This window comes from Eriocheir sinensis, chromosome 68 (assembly GCF_024679095.1).
Source record: "Eriocheir sinensis breed Jianghai 21 chromosome 68, ASM2467909v1, whole genome shotgun sequence".
NCBI classification, from domain to species: Eukaryota; Metazoa; Arthropoda; class Malacostraca; order Decapoda; family Varunidae; genus Eriocheir; species Eriocheir sinensis.
The window spans coordinates 5542016-5552656 of NC_066576.1; the positions used below are offsets into that span (position 1 = coordinate 5542016).

The 10641-nt window shown below is 43.2% G+C and overlaps 1 protein-coding gene across 6 annotated transcripts in view; it reads right to left on the reverse strand.

The window, feature by feature from the left end:
• LOC126988203 (titin-like) overlaps positions 1-10641 on the reverse strand; it is a 304476-nt gene that overhangs the window by 213624 nt on the left and 80211 nt on the right. The window lies entirely within an intron of this gene.

Below are 10641 nucleotides of genomic sequence, written 5' to 3' on the forward strand. Positions count from 1 at the left end.
AAATAGAAGGAAAAACAGAGAAGGAAAGGAAGTAATAAATAAACGAGAAAGATATATATAGAAAGGAAGGAAGGAAGGAAGGAAGGGGGTATAGAAAGAAAGGAAAGAAGGAAGGAAGAAAGGATGGCTGGTGAAATGGAAGGAAAAGAAAGGCAGAAAGAGAGAACGAACGGATGAACGAACATAGACAAAGGAACGTAGGAAGGAAGGAAGACAGGAAGGAAAAGGGAAGGAAGAAAGGAAGAAAAGAAGGAAGGAAGGAAGACAGGACACAGGAGGGAAGGAAGGAAGAAAGGAAGGAAAAGGGAAGGAAGAAAGGAAGAAAAGAAAGAAGGAAGGAAGACATGACGCAGGACGGAAGGAAGGAAGAAAGGAAGAAAAGAAAGAAGGAAGGAAAGGAAGTGTGAAGGAAGGAAGGAAGAAAGGGAAAAAAGAAGGAAGGAAGGAAGAGAGTGACGATTAAAGAGGAAAAAAAAACCACTATCGACCTCATCCCTATCCCAAGATGTTCAGAAAATCACCCCAACAAAACATCTGCGCCATAAACACAACAACCAACACAAACACATCGTAAATAAACACGTAAATAAACTTCGATAATGTCCTAAACACACCCAGCGAGGACCCATTCATCAGGAGGCTTCAATCGCTTCCTAAAGGCAATCACCAACAACATCATTCTTTTTTTCTTTATTGCTTATGTTTGCTTATTGATGCGCTGGGTTAGAGGTGGCGCCCAACACACACACACACACACACACACACACACACACACACAGTCACATCGACCATACCGACTGCAGGAAGGAATATGACTAAGGACGAAAGTTAATGACACGCACGTAGGAAAGGAAGGGGAAACTATAGAAGAAGGAAGGATGGAATGGAAAAGGGAAGGGGGAAAGAAGAATGTAGAAAGGAAGGAATGAAAGTAAGATTATTATTAGAAAGGAAGGAAGGAAGGAAGGAAGGAAGGATGAATTATAGAAAAGAAATCAAGTAAGAAAACTACAAAGGAAAGATAAATGATAAAAAAGTTAGGAAGGAAATAAGGAAATGAGAAAGTGAAGAAAAAAGAAAAGAAAGAACGAACGAAATGAGAAACAAAGAGAGGTAGGAGGGAAGGGAGAAAGGAAGAAAAGGAGTGACAAATAAAAAAAAAAAGGCTGAAAGAATCGCAAAAAAGAAGGAAAGGAAATACGGAAGTAACAAATAAAGAAAAAAAAGGGAGGTAGAAACAAGGAACGAAAGAAAGAAGGAAAGATAGAAAGAAAACACGATAGAAATAGAAAGGAAGTAAGGAAGGATCAAATACAGAAGGAGGTAAGACCGAGACTATTCCAGATATTCCCATTCCACAAGTCATCGCTCACTCCCCGCTCCATCGTTCACAGTGACAGTATTTTTTTGGCCCAGTGTACCGGCGCGGGGATGTGAGCGGTGCCACGGTTCGGGGCGAGTGCCAACCTGTGATGCCTACCTGTTGGCTCTTGCTCACCTGTGCCCCCCCCCCCCCCCCCCACACACACACACACCTATCATCTCTCTCTCTTTCTCTTTCTCTGTCTCTCTATCTCTTATCTGTATTTCTTTTTCTGATTCAGTTTCTTTTTCTTTCCTTCTTCCTTCCTTTCTTTTTATATCTATCTATCTATCTATCTACTTTTCTGTCCCTGTTTTCCTGTTTTCCTTGTTTTCTTTTTCCTGTTAGCTTTTGTCCTTTCCCCGTTTTCATTTTGCTTTCTCTCCTCATTTTTCTCTCCCTTTTCCCTATTTTCCCTAGTTTTTCCTTCTTTCTCCCTCTTCTCTCTCTTTCTCTCTCTCTCCCTACCCTCATTTTTCTCTCCCTTTTCCCTTGCTTTCCTTATTCTTTTCCTTTCTCCCCACTCCCCTTTCTTCCCTTAACACTTTATCTGTTACCCATTTCCCTTATAAAGACTCCGCCATCCTTCCCCTTTCTTTCCTTCCCTTTCTCCTCTCCTTCTCTCTTAACGTCTACCTCTCCTCTCTTTTTCCTACCTTTACCCTCTCTCCCCTTTCCTTTCTCTCATCCTCTATCTTCAAACTACACCCTTCCCTCTTTTGGCTCCTGTTTCCATCCCCTTTCTTCCCCCTCTCTACTCCTCTTCTCTCAACTTCTATATTTCCCTTTTCTTTCCCCTCTTCATTCTTTTCCACTCAAAACTCCTACCTTTCCCTTCTATTTCCTATCCTTTAGCTCCCCTCTTCTTCCTCCTTACCTTCAACTTTTTCCCTCCTTCTACTTGCCCTTCAACTTAACCTCCCCACATGTCCCTGGTCGAATGCCTAACCTCTCCCCTTGATCATCCTCTCCCTCCTATTCCTCCTTCCTCCCCCCCTTCCCCTTGTCCTTGTAACCATTCCCTCCTCCCCTACATTCCTCTCCCATTCCTTATGCCTCATCCTCACATGTTCTTCCCCCTCCCTTCCCCTCCTTCCCCTCTCATCCTGCCTCCTCTCTCCCTCCCGTGCAAGAGCAGGTACCCAACACCCTTTTAACATACCCTTTCACTCTGTTTATTTAGAGAACTTAAGAACATAAGGACATAAGGTTGGATTTCAGTCTTTTTTGTTCTCATGTATAAGTAATTTCATGTAGTTTGTTTACTCACACTAATGTACTTATATGACTTATCTTTACGATTTAATATTTGCAAGTACTAAAGGATATATTTAGTTAAGGGATCGGATGGCATGAGTGACCTAAGCCGCTTTTTTTCTTTTTTTCTTTGTTTGTCTTCCTGTGATGACCTGCGTGTAGGGAAGAAGTGGAAGCGACCTGGCTCAAGAAAATAAATAGGAGGGAAAGAAAGAAAGAAAGAAAGAAAGAAAGAATGAATGAATGAAAGGAAGAAAGAAAAAAGAAAAGAAGGAAAATAGGAAAGTAAAAAAGAAAGAAAGAAAGAAAGAAAGAAACGATGAAAGAAATAATGAATAAAAAAACTGAAAGAAAGGAAAGACAGACAGATAGAAAGTATGTAAATGAGTAAGTAAGACAGATAAAAAGATAGAAAGGAAAAGAAAGAAAAGACAACTAACACGCATTTTCGAACATAAATTACTGAGTCAATATTATCAAACGCATTATCTTTGACCTCTTATCCGTCTGTTAGTTAGTAAAATAAACTAATCACGCAACAATAGAAAATCCTCATCAATGTAACAATTTTTAAGAACATGAAAAAAAACGTATATAAAAAAAAATCCACGTTAAACTAATATAATTCTCAAGTAATATTAATAATGTAGAATTTCTTTACAACTATTTATATTAAGAGAATTAAACCGTCGACTCTCTCTCTCTCTCTCACCCTTTTTTTGTCTATCTTTCTGTCTGTCTGGCCGGCTAATGACATCCATGTGTGTGTGTGTGTGTGTGTGTGTGTGTGAATGGGGCGGCTTCTGACCCCCGGCTGACTGTCACGAATCGAAGGTCTGTTTGTGTCCCGGCGGCCTTGTGGAGGAGGAGGAGGAGGTGACTAGGACGAACATTGCCAAGTGGGTTATGCTTTCCTGTTTCCCTTTCCCCGCCCTGTCCTGTCCTGCCGTGTCCTATATACCATTTACTTATTCTCATGTCAACTCTTTCAGCCCTCTTCTCCTTTTTCCTTCCTTATTCCTTTCTTCGTTAGGTTCCTACTTCTCTCTCTCTTCCTCTATTCTCCTCTTTCCATTTCGTTTCTTTTTCTTCTCTCCTCTTTTATCTTCACCCCCCTCTTCTCCTTCTTCCTTCTCCCTATTCTCCTCTTCGTTCCAATCTCTTCCTATCTTCGTTTTTCATCTATTTCCTTTCCCCATTCACCATCGTCTTCACTTCCCTTCTCTTTTCAAACTTTCCTCTCTACCTTCCTTCCTTTTAATATCCTCTACTCTATTTTCTATGCCCAGTTGTCAATCCTCTCTCTCTCCCTCGCCCCTCCCTGTCCCTGCCCTTTATGTACAGCTAAAGGGGAAAAAATAATAATAAAACATAATAAATAAAAGAACAAATAAAATAATATGAAGAAATGGGAAGGGAGGAGAGAAAGAAGGATAAGAAGTGAGGGAAAGGGAGAGAAGGAAATGAAGATGGGGAGAGAGAGAGAGAGAGAGAGAGAGAGAGAGAGAGAGAGAGAGAGAGAGAGAGAGAGAGAGAGAGAGAGAGAGAGAGAGAGAGAGAGAGAGAGAGAGAGAGAGAGAGAGAGAGAGAGAGAGAGAGAGAGAGAAGAGGGGGAGTGATGTAGAAGGTGGAAAGTGACGGACGGAGGAAAAAAGATGGGGAAAAAAAGATGAAGGGGAAACTAATCGATTGAGAAAGGAAGGCGTGGTGGAGAAGGAGAAGAAGAAGAAGAAGAAGAAGAAGATGAAGAAGAAGAAGGAGAAGGAGAAGGAGAAGAAGATGAAGAAGAAGAAGAAGAAGAAGAAGAAGAAGAAGGACAAGAAGAAGAAGAAAAAAAGAAGAGAGAAATAGTGACACAGATTAACCTTAGGAGGGGAGGAGGGGAAAGAGGATTGACAGATAGATATGGACATAGAAAATAGAGTAGAAGATATTAATAGAAAGGAAGATAAGAGAGAAAAAGATTGAAAAGAAGAAGGGAACGAAAAGAGAAGGGAAGTGAAGACGATGGTGAAGGGGAAAGAAAAAAGATGGGAAAGAAAGAAGAAGATAGAGAGGAGAAGAGATTGAAAAGAAGAGGAAAGAGGAGATTAAAGAGAGAAGAAGATAGAGAAAAAAAGATTGAAAAGAAGAAGGAAACGAAAAGAGAAGGGAAGTGAAGACGATGGTGAAGGGGAAAGGAAAAAGATGGGAAAGAAAGAAGAAGATAGAGATGAGAAGAGAATGGAAAGAAGAGGAAAGAGGAGGATAAAGAGAGAAAATGCTTACGAAGAGAGGAATTAGAAGAGGGAAGAAAAAGGAGAGACACAGGAGATGATAGAGAAGGGATGATGACGGGGAAAGGAATAGATGCAAAACAAAGACAGGAAGAGATTGAAACGAAGAAGAGAATAGAAAGAAATAGGAAGAGGAAGCTTACGAAGAGAGGAATAAAGGAAGAAGAAGAAGAAGAAGAAGGGGGATGAAGATAAAAGAGGAAAGAAGACATAGAAACAAAACAGAAAGAGGAGAATAGAGAGAAAGAGAGACGGAGAAGCTTACGAAGAGAGGAATAAAGGAAGAAGAAGAAGAAGAAGAGGACTGAAGATAAAAGAGAAGGGATGCTGAGAGGAGAGAAAGAAAGAGATAAGAAAAGGAGGGAGATTCTGGAGATGATAAAGAAGGGAGGGATGCTGAGAGGAAAGAAAGGAAAGGAAAGAGAGAAAGGAGAGAAGAGAAAGGAAAAGGAGAGAGATGGAGATGATGATAGATAAATAAATAGATAAAAAAAATAAAGATAAATAAAATAAATAAAGAAAGAAAGATGAAAAACTGAGGCAAGGTGAGGAAGAACGGAATTCTGCGGCAGGAATACAGAGACGCGGAGGCGTTATTGTATTCCGGGAGCCAAACTGGACGACATTACTTCAGCTGTCGATGCTGTCACGGAACTCGCGAAGGAAGACACAGTTTATTTGATTCACGCGGGGACAAATGACGTTCAGTCTACTCAAACTCAGGCCCTACTATCAAAATACCGTCAGGTCATTCGGCGTTACAAGACCAAGTCCCCTCACGTCATTGTCTCTGGAATTCTACCCAGAATCAGCGCTTACGCCGGCTTCAACAGCAAAGCGAGCAACATCAATACTAGTCTGAAGGAAATTTGTGACGACGAAGGCGTGGCGTTTACAAACGCCTGGCACCACTTCCTTGAGCGCCCAGACTTGTTTTGGAACGATGGACTACATCTGAATGAGGTTGGATCGGCGCGTTTCGGGAGGCTTCTGGACGAGGCAGTGAAAAGCTTTTCGAAAAGCCTTTCAAAAAACGGCGGGCGAGGACGGGGCAAAGGCAGCCCTTGATCAACCAACCCGTAGCGTCAGTGCGACTCACAAGAAACTGTGCAACTAACCACGCCTCCGACAAGCGAACTGGTACAACTCGTCACGGCCACATTTCTATCATGTACACAAATGCACGTAGTTTAATACCCAAAAAGGACGAAATTAGGGCGTATATTGCAACAGAGAAACCAGATGTGGTAGCCATCACAGAGACTTGGGCCAACTCTACCCATCTAGAATCCGAAATGTCATTCCCTGGGTACGAAAGCTTCCACAAAAGTCGAAAGCACAAGAAAGGAGGAGGAGTAGTTTGCTACGTAAAATGTACACTCCCTGCCATAAAAATAGACAAACAGGACGCAGAGAAATACGATTCTGTCTATGTGGAAATAACCGCAAATAACAAGAAACTAACACTTGCAACCGTATACAGGCCTCCGAAACAACAGGCAGCCGATGACACTGCCCTCTACGAAGAGATTCACTCTCTAACACAAAGCAAGGAAGCAATTATAATTGGGGACTTTAATTGCCCTAACATTGACTGGGGACTGATGACTGGAGATCAAGAGGGTAACAGGCTTTTAGAAATGGTGGAGGATTCGTTCCTCACTCAAGTTGTAACTCAACCAACAAGAAAACAATCTGCTGGATCTGGTATTAGTAAGCGACCCCGACCTCATTCGCGACTGTACAGTTGGTGAGAAACTTAATGGGTGCGATCACCACTTAATCCGTTTTAATATCAACATATGTCACAAACTCGTAGATAATCCATCAGTGATACCAGATTACAAAAAGGAAATTTCAACTTAGCCCGTGCACTGCTTCCCTACGACCTGGGACCAACTTGGCATCACAGACAATACAATCGAAAACGCGTGTAACGTCTTCAAAGATAAGCTGTTGCAAGTAGAGAAGGCTACAGTGCCTACGAAATCCTGGCGAGTTATTTGGGCCGTAGATACACCTTGGATGACCAGAGAAATAAAAGGGCAGTAAACCTAAAAAAAGGAATTATAATTTGATGAAAGAGAATGCTACGGCCGAAGCCAGCACACAGTACCACAACAGCCTCAGAGCTTGCCGCAGCCTTATTCGAGTAGCAAACGCAACTATGAAAAGCAAATAGCGCGCGAAATCAAAACTAACTCCAAGAAATTCTTCACGTACATAAGATCGAAAAGAAAGTAAAATCAATATTGGTCCCCTGACAGACGAGACTGGATCTGTAACTCAGGACAGTAAACAGATGGCCAGAATCCTCAACAGTAACTTCGCATCCGTATTCACAGTCGAGGACATCGAAACCATTCCCGAGCCCTGCCCGCCGAGTGAGATCACGCCGCTGGAAATTGACTCAATATGCGACCAAGAAGTAAAAAGTACTTGGACAAACTCGACACGAACAAGTCAACGGGACCCGACAGTTTGTCCCCGCGGTTATTAAAAGAGCTTAAACAACAAATTCTTCAACCACTCACTACCATATTCAACCGGTCAGTTCAACTAAACAAGGTCCCGGAAGACTGGAAGATGGCGAACGTAACACCGATTTTCAAAAAAGGAGACAAAAGCGTTGCATTAAACTACAGGCCCATAAGTTTGACATCAGTGGCAGGAAAAATACTCGAAAAGATTATTAGAGATAAACTTGTTAAGTTTCTAGAAAACAATAATATAATCTCCGACACCCAGCATGGCTTCAGAAACAAGCGCTCCTGCCTAACGAATTTATTAGACTTCTTCCAAGGTATATATAAGAACTGGGATGCCCACATCCCCAGTGATGTTATATACCTGGACTTTCAGAAAGCCTTCGACAAGGTACCGCACGAGCGACTCCTTAAGAAACTGCACTCGGCGGGCATCGGAGCCAATCTGATCGCGTGGATAAGAGATTGGCTCACCGACAGAAAACAACGAGTACTACTCAACGGACAGCCTTCCGATTGGCTACCAGTCACTAGTGGAGTGCCTCAAGGGTCAGTGCTGGGTCCCATCCTCTTTATCATATATATCAATGACCTAGAATCAGGACTGAAATCCACAATATCGAAATTTGCAGATGACACCAAGGTGGGTGGAGATGCCCTCACAAAGACCGACTGCGAAATCATTCAGAAAGACCTCAATCACATTATCGAATGGTCGGAAAAATGGCAAATGTCTTTTAATGTTGACAAATGCAAAGTCATGCACATTGGGTCCCAAAATAGTAACCACACATACATCATGAATGGGAGACCTCTGCAAGCGATGCAGGAGGAAAAGGATCTTGGAGTCACTATCAGCAGTGACCTGAAACACGCGAATCACTGTAAAAAAAGCATACAACAAGGCCAACATTATGCTCGGGTTCATAGCGAGGAACTTCGAGTGTAAAACACCAGACGTGATGCTATCCTTGTATAATTCCATGGTAAGACCGCACCTCGAGTATGCAGTGCAGTTCTGGTCTCCCAATTACAGAAAGGACATTGCTTTACTGGAAAGGATTCAACGACGCGCCACAAAGATGATTCCAACCTTCAGGGCTCAACCATACGAGGAACGACTCAAGCGACTCAATCTCTTTACATTGGAGAAAAGACGCCTACGAGGGGATATGATTCAAGTCTTCAAGTATCTAAAAAAGTTCAATAACGTCGATTACTCCAAATTCTTTGAACTGCAAACCAACTCAAGAACTAGAAATAACGGTTTACCCATTCAGTCGAGTCGATGTAACACAGACATTGGAAGGAGTTTCTTTTCAAACCGAGTCATCCGCCACTGGAACAATCTTCCCTCAGAAGTAGTAAATGCGAATACCATCAACTCCTTCAAATATAGAATCGACCGTCATTTCGCTGCGTCAGGAGTAAACTGAATAACGAGGGGCTTCCATCTGCTCCTCAATATCGAGGTGCTTTCATCTGTTCACCAAGCCCCAAGTGGCGGTCGAGCAGATTAAATCACCCAAGCGGGCGACCTCGTAATGAGCCAATAGGCTTTCTGTTGCCTGCATTTCCATGTTTCCATGTTTCTCCTCCTCCTCCTTCTCCTCCTCCTCCTCCTCCTCCTCCTGTACCTGGCCGACACTGAACTCTCCATCAAGCCTCCCTTCCACCTGTGTCTCCGAGGAGATACAAGAGTGCCAGAGCTTAGTGCCAACCTCTCAAGAGCCTCCATCTGCCGTACGTGAGAGGGAGTGCCAAAGGGGGGGAGGGGAAGGGGTGAAGGGGGAAGGGAAGGGGGTGAAAGGGTGAGGTGTTGAAGGGGGAGATTATGGAAGGGGGTGAAGAGGGAGGAAAGGGAAAGGGGAGGAATTGTACAGAAAGGAAGGGGTGAAGGGGGGATGAAGGGGGAAGGGAGGGGAGGAAAGGGAAGGGGGTGAAAGGGTGAGGTGTTGAAGGGGGAGATAATGAAGGGGAGTGTAGAGGGAGGAAAGGGAAAGGGGAGAAATTTGACAGAAAGGAAGGGGTGAAGGGGGGATGAAGGGGGAAGACAAGGGGGTGAAGGGGAGATAATGGAAGGGGGTATAGAGGGAGGAAAGGGAAAGGGGAGAAATTTGACAGAAAGGAAGGGGCGAAGGGGGAGAGATGGGAGGGGAGTGAAGGGGGAGGGAAGGGAAGGGGAGGATATGAGAAGGAAGAGAAGGGAGTGAAAGGGAAGGAAAGGCAAGGGAAAAGGGGAGGAAAAGGGAAGGAGGTGAAGGGAAGGGAAGAGAATGGGTAAAGGAGTGAAGGGGAAGAGGGGGAGAAGAGAAGATGGAGGAAATTAAGAGGGAGACTAAAAAAAAAATGCAAGTCCCGCTTATTATGGGGAATATGAGGAGGAGGAGGAGGAGGAGGAGGAGGAGGAAGAAGGGAGACAAAGGGAGAGAAGGAGGGAAAGAGGAAGGGGAAACAATGGAAAAAGAGAAGATGGAGGAAATTACGAGGGAGACTAAAATAAAAATGCAAGTCCCGCTTATTATGGGGAATAGGAGGAGGAGGAGGAGGAGGAGGAGGAGGGCACCTTGAGGTTGGCAGTGTTACGCCACAACGCCGGGCAAGTCTGGAGGTCAACACACCCGACACACACACACACACACACACACACACACACACACACACACACACACACCAGTCATAAATAAATAAATAAATAAAATGAATATGAAAAGCAGACAAATTAAGCGACCAATTAACAGGTAAATGAATAATAATAATAATAATAATAATAATAATAATAATAATAATAATAATAATAATAATAATAATAATAATAATAATAATAATAATAATAATAATAATATCAATCTATCTATCTATCTATATCTTCTCTCTCTCTCTCTCTCTCTCTCTTGATCAGGAAATATGTGGGAAGGTTCCGAGAAATGGGAGGAAAAGAGGAGGGAGGGAGGGAGGGAGGGAAGGAGGGAAGGAGGGAAGTAGAGGGAGGGAGGCAATCTGGCACTGGCATTGGAGGAGGTGCCAAGGTGAGAGGAGAGAAGGGAGGGAAAGATGGAGAGAAAGAGAGAGGCAGGAGGGAAAACACGTATATACAAAGTTTGAGGAATGAGGAAGGAAGGGAGAGGGAGGAGGAGGAGAAGGAGGAGGAGGAGGAGGAAGAAGATGAAGAACAAGGAAAATAAAACGAGGAAAAAGAAGAAGGAGAAGAAAAAGAAGAAAATGGAGATGGAGATGAAATAAAAGGATGAAGAAGAAG